The sequence below is a fragment of the Oncorhynchus clarkii genome, chromosome 17 (genome assembly GCF_045791955.1).
Source record: "Oncorhynchus clarkii lewisi isolate Uvic-CL-2024 chromosome 17, UVic_Ocla_1.0, whole genome shotgun sequence".
In the NCBI taxonomy this organism is placed as follows: Eukaryota; Metazoa; Chordata; class Actinopteri; order Salmoniformes; family Salmonidae; genus Oncorhynchus; species Oncorhynchus clarkii.
In genome coordinates this window covers 65,441,602-65,458,190 of record NC_092163.1, presented here as the reverse complement: position 1 = coordinate 65,458,190, position 16,589 = coordinate 65,441,602, and positions in this window count along the sequence as shown.

Genomic DNA, 16,589 nt, shown 5'->3' with positions numbered 1-16,589 from the left:
GCTATTAGGTTTACCCTGGCTTGAATCCTGAGGTGAAGCTACAGCGCCTCTGAGACTGAGAGCAGTTCCCATATAAAAAGCAGTAACTAATTATACACTCTATTACAGATGCATAATGTAATGTTTGTACACTGCATTTGGAAATATACTTTTTCCACATTTTGTTACATTACAGCCTTATTATAAAATAAATAAAACATTTTCCTCATTGATCTACACACAATGACCCATAATAATAAAGCAAAAACAGGTTTTAAGAATTTTCTTATAAATTAATAAACAAATAAAAACAGAAATATTTTATTTATATAAGTATTCAGACTCTTTGCTACGAGACTCGAAATTGAGTTCAGGTGCATCCTGTTTCCATTGATCATCCTTGAGATGTTTCTACAACTTGATTGGACTCCACCTGTGCTAAATTCAAATTATTGGACATAATTTGAAAAGGCACACACCTGTCTATATAAGGTTGACAGAGCATGTCAGAGCAAAAACCAAGCCATGAGGTCGAAGGAAATGTCTGTAATTCCAAAACAGGATTGTGTCAAGGCACAGATCTGGGGAAGGGTACCAAAATATGTCTGCAGCATTGAAGGTCCCCAAGAACACAGTGGCTTCCATGATTCTTAAATGGAAAAAGTTTGGAACCACAATAATCTTCCTGGAGCTGGCCGCCCGGGCCAAACTGAGCAATTGGGGGAGAAGGGCCTTGGTCAGGGAGTTGACCAAGAACCCGGCGGTCACTCTGACAAAGCTCCAGAGTTTCTCTGTGGAGATGGGAGAACCTTCCAGAAGGACAACCATCTCTGCAGCACTCCATCAATCAGGCCTTTATGGTAGAGTGGCCAGACGGAAGCTACTCTTCAGTAAAAGGCACATTACAGCATGCTTGGAGTTTGCCAAAAGGCACCTAAAGACTATCAGACAATGAAAATAAAGATTCCCTGGTCTAATGAAACCAACATTGAACTCTTTGGCCTGAATGTCAAGCGTCACATTTAGAGGAAACCTGGCACCATTCCTACGGTGAAGCATGGTGGTGGCAGCATCATGCTGTAGGAATATTCTTCAGCAGCAGGGACTGGGAGACTAGTCTGGATCAAGGGAAAGATGAACGGAGCAAAGTACAGAGAGATCCTTGATGAAAACCTGCTCCAGAGAGCTCAGGACCTCAGGATGATCCTAAGCACACAGCCAAGACAACGCAGCAGTGGCTTCGGGACAAATGTCTGAATGTCCTTGAGTGTTCCAGCCAAAGCCCGGACTTGAACCTGATCGAACATCTCTGGAGAGACCTGAAAATAGCTGTGCAGCGACGCTCCCCAGTACCTCTGTAACAGAGGTACTTGCTCTTCTGTTGTGATAAGAGAAATTGAGATTGGTATTCTTAGAAATATCGCTCAAGTAGTTAATTTGTGGTAGAGACAGGCGGTGTGGGCTTTAGTGGGGGATATGGGGTAAAACAATGTATTGGGGTTAACAACCTTCTCTCTCTGAGCTTTTGCAGCTCCTTCAATTTAAATTCTTAGATTAAAGAATTTAAATTCCAATACGCAGCGCACTCTCTGTGACTGCCGCTGTTGCGGCTGAACAGTTTGTTTGTGTGCTTAACTCTGTCTGTAAACACACTGGATAATTCAGAATCCATTGAAGAGCTTGAACGATTAATTGACGAGAGATACTTACGAACTCAAAGAAACATGTCGCTGGTTTCATAGGATTCAAGCATTGTTAAGGACAACCAACCAAATCAACAAAACCAGGTTGGCCAATAGGTATCAACGATGGAATCAAACCATGCCCTAGTAAGAGGGCGCGTGTGGCGAGTGGGGAGAGGTTTACTGATATGGATGTTGACTTGTTAAAATCCATCAATGAAAGGCTTGCCAAACTTGATATCTTGGATATATTACGAGAGGACATCAATACATTATGTGCTAGTCTCGAATTCAGCCAACGTCAGATTGATGATCTAAGGAAAGAGAACACGGTGCTGAAAGGTACTGTAGACTCTATTCATTGCAAAGTGGAGGTGGTGCAAAGGGAGAACAAACAACTTAAAGAAACATTGCTTGATGTACAGTGTCGATCAATGCAGAACAATCTAATACTTTCAGGGATCCCGGAGAATGACTACAGCAGAGTCTGTGTGGACACAGTCCGAGACTTTATGTCAACTCAACTAAAACTGCCCACGGATGTTGTGTGTAATGTCACTTTCTCCAGAGTCCATAGAATAGGTAAGGCCTCTGGAAATAGGCCACGGGCTATTATTGCATGTTTTGATAAATTTAACCAAAAGAAAATGATGAAGAACATGGGGAGAGAACTCAGAAACACAGATTTTGTAATGAATGATCACTTCCCCACCGAGATCAATGAAAGAATGAAAAACTATATCCCATCATGAAGAAAAGCACCTGCAAATGATGGGCAAATTAACATTCAAGGATATAGTCTACTGAGAAGGGACAGGAATAGGAATGGTGGGGGTGTTGCACTGTATATTCAGAATCATATATCTTTTAAGAGGAGGGATGACCTTAATGTAGGTACTATGGGCTCAAGTACATCTGCCTCACCAGGCACCCATATTGGTAGGATGTGTGTATAGACCTCCTAGCTCTACGGTGTCCTATCTGGAGGACTTATGTACTGGGTTTGACCAGGCCACAGACAGCAACAGAGATGTATTTATCTTGCTGGATTTTAATATAAATTGGAAGGATCACAATAATTAAAATAGAACAAAATTGATGAGATATGCTAAGAACTGGTTTGAAACAGATGGTTAATGATACTACTAGATCTTCAATTAAGTTGGGTAATCGTTCAGACACGTGCATTGATCTGATTTAATGTAATATACCATTGCAATGCTTAAAAGCCAGATCAATGCAAGTGGGCTGGACAGACCATAATATTGTGACCATAACCATGAACACCAAGGTTCCAAAGAAACCGTCTAGGATTGTGGTCAAAATAAATTTTAAAACATTTAATCATGAGTTATTTCTAAATGATTTGGCTGCTGTACCCTGGGAGCTGATTTATCTAGAGGATGATTTAAATCATGCTACAGAATGTTTTATTGATTTGCTCATGGAGGTAATGGACCATCATGCCCCTATAAGAAAGAATACAGTTGGTGCCCGTCCATCTCCATGGATTGATGATGAACTGGGTGAGGCTTTTTCTCAAAGAAATACGGCAAAAGTCTTAGCAGCCAAGTCAAAATTAGAAATTGATGAACAGAATTATAGAACATTACGTAATTATGAGGTTAAATTGAATCGAAGGAAAAAAAAGTTATTTTACAACAATGCTTTTACTGATTGTAAAAATGATTCTAAAAAGGTATGGAACACAGTTAAGGGCTTACTTGGTACATCTATCTCATCATGCCCATCTAGTGTGGAGGTTGACGGGAGAATGATAACAAAACCAGTTGATATTGCCAATAATTTTGCAGATTTTTTTACACAGAAAATGTAATTACTGAGCAACAATGTAGATATACATTCTTCCAAACAAGCTATTGTCCAATGGATTGATGATCATATTATGAGCAATAAGATCTGTTCTTTTAGTCTACAAACGGTGTCAGTGGAGGAGGTGTTAAACCTATTGAAGTCATTACCTGATGGTAAATCTACAGGTTATGGTCTTACGGACAATTTTTTGCTTCGCTGTGCTGCTCCCCAGATTGCAGTTCCACTGAGATACATATTTAATTGGTCACTGGAAAAGGGGATGTTTGCAAATGTATGGAAGCATGCAAAACTGTGTCCTATTCCGAAAGACAGCAAAGAACCCATTACTCCTGCTAATAGTCGACCAATTAGTCTACACACAGTAAGATATTGGAGGGTATTGTGAGTAGACAAATGTGGGAGTACATGGAAAAGAATGATCTGATTACAGCCAATCAGCATGCTTATTGCAAAAACCATTCCACTACCACTGCATTGTTTGACATGACTGATCAGTGGCTCAATGCTATGGATAATGGCAAATTTGTCTGTGTACTATTTTTAGATTTCAGTGCAGCATTTGATTTAGTGGATAATGAAATAATTTTGACAAAATTAATGCATTATGGTTTTAAGGAGGTAGCATTGAATTGGGTACAGTCATATCTAACTGACAGGAAACAGTCCACCTATATCAATGGTTATTTTACTTCCCCTAATGTGTTAAACTGTGGAATACCGCAGGGCAGCTGCATTGGGCCACTTCTTTATTTAATATATACCAACGACCTTCCCTATGCCTTGGTTGAAACCCAATCTACTATATTTGGAGATGATACTACAATTTATGCAGCAAGACAATCGGTTCAACAGGTACAACAGGCTTTACAAGAAGATTTGGAGAATATCAGGAAGTTTGTTTGCCAAAACAAACTTATTTTAAACGCCAAGAAAACCAAAGTTATGTTGGTCTGTTCAACTAGGAAAAGGCCAAATGGGATACAATTAAGTATGGGAGGAGTATAAATTGAAGAAGTGGCAGAAACCAAACTATTGGGAGTGCAGCTAGACAACTACTTATCATGGTCGTCTCAAATAACTAATCTATGTAAAAAATAATATTAAAACAGCATGCATAATCAGAAGGATAGCTAAATAAATTATTCAGCAAATAACACAAGCATTTATTGAGAGTCAGGTGAACTACTGTTCGGTGGTCTGGGGAAATGCATCATCAAGTGAAGTTAGGAGACTGCAGAATGCACAGAATTAAGCAGCAAGGATTGTTTTAAGGTGGAGATATGGTTCTTCTGTTGCAGTCATGCACAGTGTTCTTGGTTGGTCATCAATCAACAAGGTAATTGAAAAAAACATGCTTATTGTATTTATAATATACATAATTTAAAACGGCCAAGTTCTATTCACAACGGTATTCAGTTGGTAAGAGACAGACATTCCGTAAATACTAGGAATAGATTGTCCACCATCTATGCGTTATCGAGACAGAAAAGCGAAATAGGCAAAAGAACATTTAGATTTAGAGCAATACAGAAATTGAATAAATTAACTGAGCAAACTAGAAACCTTTCAATATATAAATTTAAACATTATTTTAAAACAATTTAAATATAGTATATAGAAATGTTGTGGGACTATAGTAGATGAAGAATCAATATTTTTTTAGATTGAGTATTTATTGGGTCATTATGCTAGTATTATGTATGTTTGTAATAGTGTGTTATATGTGAAAGTGTGTTTGTATTATAAATTGTATTTTAATGTTTAAGGACTCTTAGAAGATTAGTCCAAATGGGGACTAAAAGAGATCCAAATCAAATCAAATCAAAAATCAAATCCCCGTCCAACCTGACAGAGCTTGAGAGGATCTGCAGAGAAGAATGGGAGAAAATCACTGCCAAAGTTGATTGAACAAAGTACTGAGTAAAGGGTCTGAATACTTATGTAAATATTTCATTTTATTGTATTATTCTTTTTGCAAATATTTCAACAACAAAAACGTTTTTGCTTTGTCATTATGGTGTATTGTGTGTAGATTGATGAGAAAAATAAATACTTAATGCATTTTAGAATAAGGCTGTAATGTGTAAAATGTCAAGGGGTCTGAATACTTTCCGAATGCACTGTATATCTATGATCAGCCACATGTCTTTTACTAGAACAACCCCAGAAGTGAGCCTTCCAGAATTTCAACTGTCCAGTATCTACAATAGAGCGGAATCCTCTATGACCTTTTTGATAATTGCAGGGGAGTTCTAAAGTTGACTACATGTTTGAAAGTGAGGTAAGTGAAGATGGAGGAAGTAGTCTGTGTTTATACCATTACAGGTACATTAGGCTTACCTCTGCTAAACAATAGAAGGGAAGCAGGATATGGTCACATTGCGTCTGGTAAAGGTCAATTATGTCTTTGAGAGCTGTTCGAACATATCAGTTTTGTCTGGGTTAAAACTGTTTACACAACAACAACACTCTAAAAAGCATCACTCCATGATGCAAACTGATCAATTCAGGGAATTACAACAGAAACAGAAAGTGCCAGGAGTCATCATCAGAAGCACCATCAGGCTGCCTTGTCGCTCCAGCAGCCCTAATCAGTGCTTTCCTTTCCATCTTGGTTTACCCATGTAAGTCACAGACACCTGCCATGGGCTGCACTAAAGGCTTTCCACAAACACTTACAGTGCCTTCAGAATGTAGTCACACCCCTTGACTTTTTCCCGCCACAAATTGTATAACAAGGTGGTATTAAAATGGATTAAATTGTCATTTTTTGTCAATTATTTACACAAAATACACTGTAATGTTGAAGTGGAAGTCAAATTGGAACATTTGTTAAAAATACATATACAAATAAAAGCACTAATATACTGTATCTTGATTAATTAAGTATTCAACCCCCTGAGCCAATACATTTTAAAGTCACCTTTGGCAGAGATTACAGCGTGAGTCTTTCTGGGTAAGTCTCTAAAAGCTTTGCACACTGGGATTGTATATTATTAGCTTTTAAATTCTTCAAGCTTTGTCAAGTTAGTTGTTTATCATTGCTAAACAGACATGATCAAGTCTTGCCATAGATTTTCAAGCAAATTTAAGTCAAAACAGCTTTGGTAAGCAACTGTGTATTTGGCTTTGTATTTTAGGTCATTGTTCTGCTGAAAGGTACATCTGTCTCCCAGTGTCTGTTGGAAAGCAGACTGAACCAGATTTTCCTCTAGGATTTTACCTGTGTTTAGCTCTATTTGGTTTATTTTTATCCTAAAAAAAGTCCTAGCCCTTGCTGATGACAAACATACCCATAACATGATGCAGCCACCACCATGATTGAAAATATAAAGAGAGGTACTCAGTGATTTTCCCCAAACATAACAATGGATTCAGGACATAAAGTCAATTTCTTTGCCACATTTGTTTTTGCAGTTTTACTTTAGTGCTTTATTGCAAACAGGATGCATGTGTTGGAATATTTGAATTATGTACAAGCTTCCTTCTTTTCACTGTCATTTAGGTTAATATTGTGGAGTAATTCAAATGTTGTTAATCCATCAGGTGAAATCCCTGAGCGGTTTCCTTGTTCTCCCCGGCAACTGAGTTAGGAAGGGCGCCTGTATCTTTGTAGTGACTAGGTGTATTGATACACCATCCAAAGTGTAGTTAATAACTTCCTCATGCTCAAAGGGATATTCAATGTCTGTTTGTTTTTTTACCCATCTACCAATAGGTGCCTTTCTTTTCAAGGCATTGGACAACCTCCCTGGTCTTTATAGTTGAATCTGTGTTTGAAATGCACTGCTTGATAGAGGGACCTTACAAATAATTGTATGTGTGGGGTACAGAGATGAGGTAGTCATTCAAAAATCATGTTAAAAACTAATATTTTACACAGAGTGAGTCCATGTCCAACAAGTATTATATGACTTGTCAACCATATTCTACTCCTTAACTTATTTAGGCTTGCCATAACAAAGGGTTTGAATACTTATTGACTAAAGACATTTTAGATTTAAATTTTTATTAATTTCCAAGAACATAATTCAACTTAGACATTATGGTATTGTGGTGTATTGTAGGCAGTAAAACAACATCTAAATGTAATCCATTTTAATTGCAGGCTGTAACACAGCAACATTTGCAATAAGTCAAGGGGTGTGAATACTTTTTGAAGGCTCTGTAACTAGACCCAGTCATACAGAAGGGCATAAATGGACTTTACATTAGCTCCATCATGTTAATGAATGTATATGGAGATAAAACGAATACCTTTCACTCCCTCTCAATACAGAAATACCATTGATAATAATTAAGTTATGAATATGTGTGGCTGGTAAGATTACTTTTTCACACATAATATGCAAGTATTCTCCAGAGCTCTTTTGCAACAAGTTCATGGGGATCCTGAGTGACAAAAAGACATGTTAGCAGAGTTGTCTCAGCCTATGTCCTTTTTCATCATTGTTCACATTTCTCAGAGTGTGTGGTGTCATAATAAACTTGAGAATCTTCGCACATCCAGGACCTCGAAACCAGCTGGTGTCAGAGGAAGGCCCTAAAAATTGTCAATGACTCCAGCCACCAAGTCATAGAATGTTCTCTCTGCTACCACACGGCAAGCGGTACTGGAGCACCAAGTCTGGGAAGAAAGACTCCTGAACAGCTTCTACCACCAAGCCATAAGAACGCTGAGCAGTACATTAATTGCCACACGGACTATTTGCATTGACACCCTTTTTATTTGCACTGACTCTCTTACACTGGCTCTATGCACACTCACTGGAATCTACCCAGACCCTCACACATACTACACTGACACTCCAGCACAAACATACACACGCACACACTACATACGCTCACACACAAAAAAAACACACACATATGCATATTGACGCCCCCCCCCTTCACACACACACACTTTCACACTCTCTCACACTCTTCACAAACGCTGCTGTTACTTGGTTTATTATCTATCCTGATTACCTAATCATTTGTATCCCTACCTACTGTACATGCACATATTACCTCAACTACCTCGTAACCCTGCACTTTGACTCGGTACCAAGTACTTTTATATAGTCTCGTTAATATTTTCTTTGGTCTCAATATATTGTACTTTGACAAAAACTACCTCACTTGAGTAATAGCTTTAATTAGGACAATTCTTGATGCATTAAGTTCAAATTCAATTTGTATTGTACTCTTAAGCATTATTCAAAAATAAGGTAACAGTTGAAGTGTACAAAAAATATAGAATAGCCTAACATGGAAAGGGGGATACCTAGTCAGTTGTACATCTGAATGCCTTCAACTGAAATGTGTCTTCTGCATTTAACCCAACCCCTCTGAATCAGAGAGGTGCGGGGGGCTGCCTTAATAGCCCGGGGAACAGTGGAGCTATTATCCACTCTCTTTCAAAGCCTAAACGTTACCAAATCCGTATCAAATGTGAACATCCAAGGAGTCAAAGTATTACATTGTTTTTCAGCCTATGGCTAATAAAGATGTTACTATTTCTACTGCTTTCCCTGTTTCTTTTCCACAGTGATGGCCTTCTCAAGGTAAACGTAGGAGCTGAGCAATTCCTATATTCTGTACTGCTATGTGCCATCAAAGTCTGGTGAAGTCACAGAAGCCAAGAGCATTAAGATTGTTATTGTGGGGGAAATCACATTTAAAGTGATATATAAGTGATCATTTAAAGTGATACTGAACTTAAAATCAAAGGTGATGGCTGTTTCAAAACTCACATTTTGGAAGGAAAGGCTTCTGTTAAATACAAAAAAAAATTGTATTGTCGTAGAAATTCAGTACTGAGAGAGACTTGGTAATTTCTTAGAATTATTTAATATCGATGAATTATTGAAATAATGAGGCTGGTCGACCACCCACCCTTGAGTGTTGGACCGAGTAACCTAACCTAACATATAATTGACAGCTTTGGAAAGAAAACACTCTGACGTTTCCAAAACTGCAAAGATATTGTCTGTGAGTGCCACAGAACTGATGTTACAGAAAAAACCCAGATAAAAATCCAATCAGGAAGTGCCGCATTTTTTAAAACCGCCTCATGCCAATGACTCCTTACACGGCTGTGAATGGGCCACGAATGAGCTTAGGCTTTCTGTCGCTTCCCCAAGGTGTCGACAGCATTGTGACATATTTGTAGGCATATCATTGGAAGATTGACCATAAGAGACTACATCTACCAGGTGGTCGCTTGGTGTCCTCCGTCGCAATTATTGCGTAATCTCCAGCTGCAGTATTTTTCCGTTTGCTTCTGATGAGAAGCCAACTGCAACCACTGATAGATTATCGAATAGATATGTGAAAAACACCTTGAGGATTGATTCTAAAACAACGTTTGCCATGTTTCTGTCGATATTATGGAGCTAATTTGAAAAAAAGTTTGGCGTTGTAAGTGACTGCATTTTCCGGTCTTTTTCTTAGCCAAACGTGATGAACAAAACGGAGCTATTTCGTCTACACAAATAATATTTTTGGAAAAAATAAACATTTGCTATCTAACTAAGAGTCTCGTCATTGAAAACATCCGAAGTTCTTCAAAAGTAAATTATTTTATTTGAATGCTTTTCTTGTTTTTGTGAAAATGTTGCCTGCTGAATGCTAGGCTTAATGCTATGCTAGGCTATCAATACTCTTACACAAATGCTTGTGTAGCTTTGGTTGAAAAGCATATTTTGAAAATCTGAGATGACAGTGTTGTTAACAAAAGGCTAAGCTTGTGTTGGAATATATTTATTTCATTTCATTTGCGATTTTCATGAATAGGAAACGTTGCGTTATGGTAATGAGCTTGAGGCTATGATTACACTCCCGGATACGGGATTGCTCGTCGCTAGAGGTTAAACTCACAGACAATATTTTGACAGTTTTGGAAACTTTAGAGTGTTTTCTATCCTAAGCTGTCAATTATATGCATATTCTAGTATCTGGTCCTGAGAAATAGGCCGTTTACTTTGGGAACGTTATTTTTCCAAACATAAAAATAGTGCCCCCTAGCTTCAAGAGGTTATTAAGTAAATAATTGTTTACTGTCACGCCCTGACCTTAGAGAGCCTTTTTATGTCTCTATTTGTTTTGGCCAGGGTGTGATTTGGGTGGGCATTCTATGTTCTTTATTTCTATGTTTCTATGTTTTGGCCGGGTATGGTTCTCAATCAGGGACAGCTGTCTATCGTTGTCTCTGATATGGAATCATACTTAGGCAGCCTGTTTTGCCACCTTAGGTTGTGGGATGTTGTTTTTCTTAGCTCTGTGTAGCCTTCAGAAAGTGACATTCATTGTTCTTTGTTGTTTTGTTTTGTTTGGTGTTCAGATTTAATAAAGAATCATGAACACGTACCACGCTGCACCTTGGTCCACTTCTTCCGACGAGCCTACTATTAATATCAAACAAATCAGGTAAGTATGTAATTTTTCTATCACAGTATATAGCAATTTTCCTGCAATTTCTAGGAACCAATATAGATTGGTACATTCAAAAATATTGCTTTTGGGAAAAAAACACTTAAAAATTAATCAAAGCATAGGTCTTGCAATATTTTACGAGGTACCACTTCATATGAAAAAGCACAGCATAGTTATTTTAGAGGAAGACAAAAAATAAGAGAACACTTCTAGAAATCCTCTTTCCCTCCTTTTACTGTAAATACATTCAAAATACATGAAGGAGGAGATTATGTTCTGCAGTGATGTAAAGTACTTAAGTAAAAAATACTTTCAAGTACTACTTAAGACGTTTTTTGGGGTATCTGTACTTAACTTTACTATTTATATTTCAATACATTCCTGAAGAAAATAACATACTTTTTACTCTATACATTTTCCCTGACAACCAAAAGTACTTGTTGCATTTTGAATGCTTAACAGGATAGGAAAATGGTCAAATTCACACACTTATCAAGAGAACATCCCTGGTCATCCCTACTGCCTCTGATCTGGCGGCCTCACTAAACACAAATGCTTAAATTGTAAATATTTCTGAGTGTTGGAGTGTGCCCCTGGCTCTCTGTAAATCAAAACAAGAAAATGGTGCCATGTGGTTAGCTTAATATAAGGAATTTGAAATGATTTATACTTACTTTTGATACTTTAGTATATTTTAGCAATTACATTTACTTAAGTATATTTAAATCCAAATACTTCTAGACTTTTACTTAAGCAGTATTTTACTGGCTGACTTTTACTTGAGTCCTTTTCTATTAAGGTATTTTACTTTTAACTTCTTGCTCCTACTTGAGACGCAGATGTCTCAAGTAGACACCTGGAAATGCAAATGCGCTACGCTAAATGCTAAATGTACTCGTTAAAACTCAAACGTTCATCAAAATTCACATGCAGGGTATTGAATTAAAGCTACACTCGTTGTGAACCTAGCCAACAAGTCAGATTTTTAAAATGCTTTTCGGCGAAAGCATGAGAAGCTATTATCTGATAACATGCAACACCCCAAAATGCCTGAATGCGATGACGCTACTCAAAACGCAGAAATAAAATATAAAACATTCATTACCTTTGACGAGCTTCTTTCTTGGCACTCCTATATGCCCCATAAACATCACTATTGGGTCTTTTTTTCGTTTAAATCGGTCCATATATACCCAAAATAGCTTTCTATGGAAGCTGTGTGATTCAGAAAAAAAACATTGTTTTAAAACGCTGCGTCATTTTTTAAAATTAAAAAAGTCGACGATAAACTTTCACAAAACACTTCGAAATACTTTTGTAATCCAACTTTAGGTATTAGTAAACGTTTATAATCTATCAAAATGATTACAGGGCGATGTATATTCAATAGCTCCTCGTCTTCAAATCAATGGCTGCCAATGTGCACATTCAAAACATCCTGGTGGAGACCGGAAGAAATTGAATCCAGTTAGTTGGATTTACCAAGAAAAAAGTCCCTGGAAAATGACGACAATGGCGACATCGTGTGGAATCTGTAGGAATTGCATGCAGGTCCATAATTCATTTTGTGCCCTTTTAACAACCCATGAAAGTGACGCATGGAAATAATTTTTAGCTTTCAGAGAGCAGTTTTTCTTGCGCTTTTCGATGAAACACACGATCTGTTATAGTCACAGCCGTGATTTAACCAGTTTTAGAAACTTCAGAGTGTTTTCTATCCACACATACTAATCATATGCATATACTATATTCCTGGCATGAGTAGCAGGACGCTGAAAAGTTGCGCGATTTTTAACAGAATGTTCGAAAAAGGAAGGGGTAGACTTAAGAGGTTTTAAACAAGTATAACAATTGCGTACTTTCCCCCATCACTGAAGTTCTGTCCTTTCATCCACATTACTTAAATGTCTCAGATCTTTAATTGATTTACAACCCAGTCAATGTTTTTCAAGAGGTTGAAACCGAGGGTCTTTTTTCTTGTCTACTACTAAACACCCCAATCATGCAGATACTGTATAGCTCTCCCATGGCTTGTGAACCCAGGACAGGAGAATAGGCTACCTCCATCATGAGAGCGTGATTTCTAATCACCTCCACCACACAGAGGCCAGGCTATTGAGTTCATAGTACTTCAGCCCCCATAACAAATAGTTATCGAATCCCTAAACTCCCTATCCAGCTATCTGTTCAACATCTGCCCACAATTACAAAATATGTGAGCTGGCCACTGCATAACCTATTCAAGGAATAGAAAAACAAATGCTTGTTGCAAGGTCAGATATATGTGCCCTCGTTGCCCCTCATACAACTAATGATGTGCACGAAGGAGGATCCATGGCACAACTTCGCTATAGTAATGACACGACACACCAAAAGCCACAAGTTAATAGCAGAGCAGAGCAGATATCTAGGTGGGTGTTAGCCTAATGGTTTAAGCAAACAATATTTAAAATCAAATTAAACCTTTGGTATTCCTCTGGAGATAGAAGTGTGGGTTGAAGTGAGATGTTAATTATAGCAAGTTCATTTCAGGATAGACATAATTTGACCCGGTGAAAATCTGTTTGATAAACACAGAGGCTTTTTACAAAAAACGACACACTTGAGAAACCCGGGATGGTTTCTAGGATACTAACTACATCATTATGACAGTCCTCAATTAACGGCATTTGACTATTCAATGTTAGCTCCCGACAGACTGTAAATGCTATATAGTAAGTAATACATGCATACAATCACAAAACGGCAGCAAAGAAAAAGGACACTAATCAATTTTGACTTTACAAAGCTGAGTAGCCAACCTAATATATTCCATAATAATATGCACTGTCAAAGACTCATTTGAATGGAAATCAGCATGACTAATACTGCTGTCATCAGAGTGTCTGCCTGGTCCAGATAGCTTGTGGGAGGGAAAATGATTGACTGTGGCCAAACCTGCAGGTCCGCTCTTCTGGGAAAGTCAATCTGCCAGCCAGCCTCCCTTTCTAGGCTGATTGCATTCAAGCCTGCAATCTTATACCGGAGCGATGGCACAGAAAGTCAATAGAGGAACAATGGTGGAAGGCAGTGACCCCCAACCTACCATTCCCAGGAGTTCGCATCACCCGGTATTATGTAGGACAGTGGCAGTCATGACATTTAAGATGAGGGAGGACTATTTTTCATGATCATGGCATTATTTCTATTACAGCATATTGGATGACTGTCATTCACAATCCATTCACCCAGCTGAATGTAACATTGATGGGTTAAGTCTACTTCATGATACTCACATTTTCCCTATACCCATCATGAGGTTGCTACATCCTAGCCTATGAATTAAAGTTAACAACCTAAACTACCGGTGAAAAGTTTTAGAACACCTACTTATTCAAGGGTTTTCTTTATTTCTACATTGTAGAATAATAGTGAGGACATCAAAACTATGAAATGACACATATAGAAACATGTAGTAACCAAAAAAGCAGTAAACAAATCTAAATATTTTATATTTGAGATTGTTCAAATAGCCAACCTTTGCCTTGATGACAGCTTTGCACACTCTTGGCATTCTCTCAACCAGCTTCATGAGGATGAGGTAGTCACCTGGAATGCATTTCAATAACAGATGTTCCTTCTTAAAACCTGTTGGTACTAGGGGCAGTATTTTCATTTTTGGAAAAATAACGTTCCCAAATTAAACAGGATATTTTGTCAGGACAAGATGCTAGAATATGCATATAATTGACAGCTTAGGATAGAAAACACTCTAAAGTTTCCAAAACTGTAAAAAATATTGTCTGAATATAACAGAACTGATGTTAGAGGCGAAAGCCTGAGAAATCCAATCCGGAAGTGACTCATCTTTTGAAAGCCCTGCGTTCCGATGCGTCCCTATTGAGCTGTGAATGCCCTATCAACCAGATTACGCTTTCTACGTATTCCCCAAGGTGTCTACAGCATTGCGACGTAGTTTTACGCATTTATGTTGAAGAATACTCGTAGGCGGCTTCATTGCGCAAGTGGTCACCTGATGCTCCCAGAGAAATTCTTGCGTAAAATACAGAGGTGGCCATTATTCCAATCGCTTCTACTGAGAAACCAATTGTCCCGGTTGATATATTATCAAATAGATATTTGAAAAACACCTTGAGGATTGATTATAAACAATGTTTGCCATGTTTCTGTCGATGTAATGGAGCTAATTTGGAATATTGTTCCGCGTTGTCGTGACCGCAATTTCCGGTCAATTTCTCAGCCAAACGTGAAGAACAAACGGAGCTATTTCGCCTACAAAAATAATATTTTGGGAAAAATGAACTCTGGCTATCTACCTGGGAGTCTCGTGAGTGAAAACATCCGAAGTTCATCAAAGGTAAACTATTTAATTTGATTGCTTTTCTGATTTTCGTGACAAGGTTGCCTGCTGCTAGCAAGGCATAATGCTATGCTAGGCTATCGATAAACTTACACAAATGCTTGTCTAGCTTTGGCTGTAAAGCATATTTTGAAAATCTGAGATGACAGGATGATTAACAAAAGGCTAAACTGTGTTCCAATATGTTTCACTTGTGATTTTCATGAATAAGAATATTTTCTAGGAAGATTTATGTCCGTTGTGTTATGCTAATTAGTGTCAGATGATGACAACGGTCCTGTTCACGGGATGGGGTGTCACTAGAGGTTCAAAGTACATTTGTGGAATTTCCTTAATGTGTTTGACCCAATCAGTTCTGTTGTGCTGTATACAGAAGATTGCCCTATTTGGTCAAAGACCAAGTCGATATTTGTTATTTTTTTTATTTATTTCACCTTTATTTAACCAGGTAGGCTAGTTGTCATTTACAACTGCAACCTGGCCAAGATAAAGCATAGCAGTGTGATCAGACAACAGAGTTACACATGGAGTAAACAATAAACGAGTCAATGACATAGTAGAAAAAAAATAATCTATATACATTGTGTGCAAAAGGCATGAGGAGGTAGGCAATAAATAGGCCATAGGAGTGAATAATTACAATTTAGCGGATTAACACTGGAGTGATAAATGATCAGATGTGCAGGTAGAGATATTGGTGTGCAAAAGAGCAGAAAGGTATATCAAATGAAAACAGTATGGGGATGAGGTAGGTCAATTGGGTGGGCTATTTACCGATAGACTATGTACAGCTGCAGCGATTGGTTAGCTGCTCAGATAGCAGATGTTTAAAGTTGGTGAGGGAAATAAAAGTCTTCAACTTCAGCGTTTTTTGCAATTCGTTCCAGTCACAGGCAGCAGAGAACTGGAAGGAAAGGCGGCCAAATGAGGTTTTGGTTTTAGGGATGATTAGTGAGATACACCTGCTGCAGCGCGTGCTACGGGTGGGTGTTGCCATCGTGACCAGTGAACTGAGATAAGGCGGAGCTTTACCTAGCATGGACTTGTAGATGACCTGGAGCCAGTGGGTCTGGCGACGAATATGTAGCGAGGGCCAGCCGACTAGGGCATACAGGTCGCAGTGGTGGGTGGTATAGGTGCTTTAGTGGTGGGTGGAAAGGTGCTTTAGTAACAAAACGGATGGCACTGTGATAAAATGCATCCAGTTTGCTGAGTAGAGTGTTGGAAGCTATTTTGTAGATAGGCTAGTCAGTTTTACTAGGGTAAGTTTGGCGGAGTGAGTGAAGGAGGCTTTGTTGCGAAATAGAAAGCCG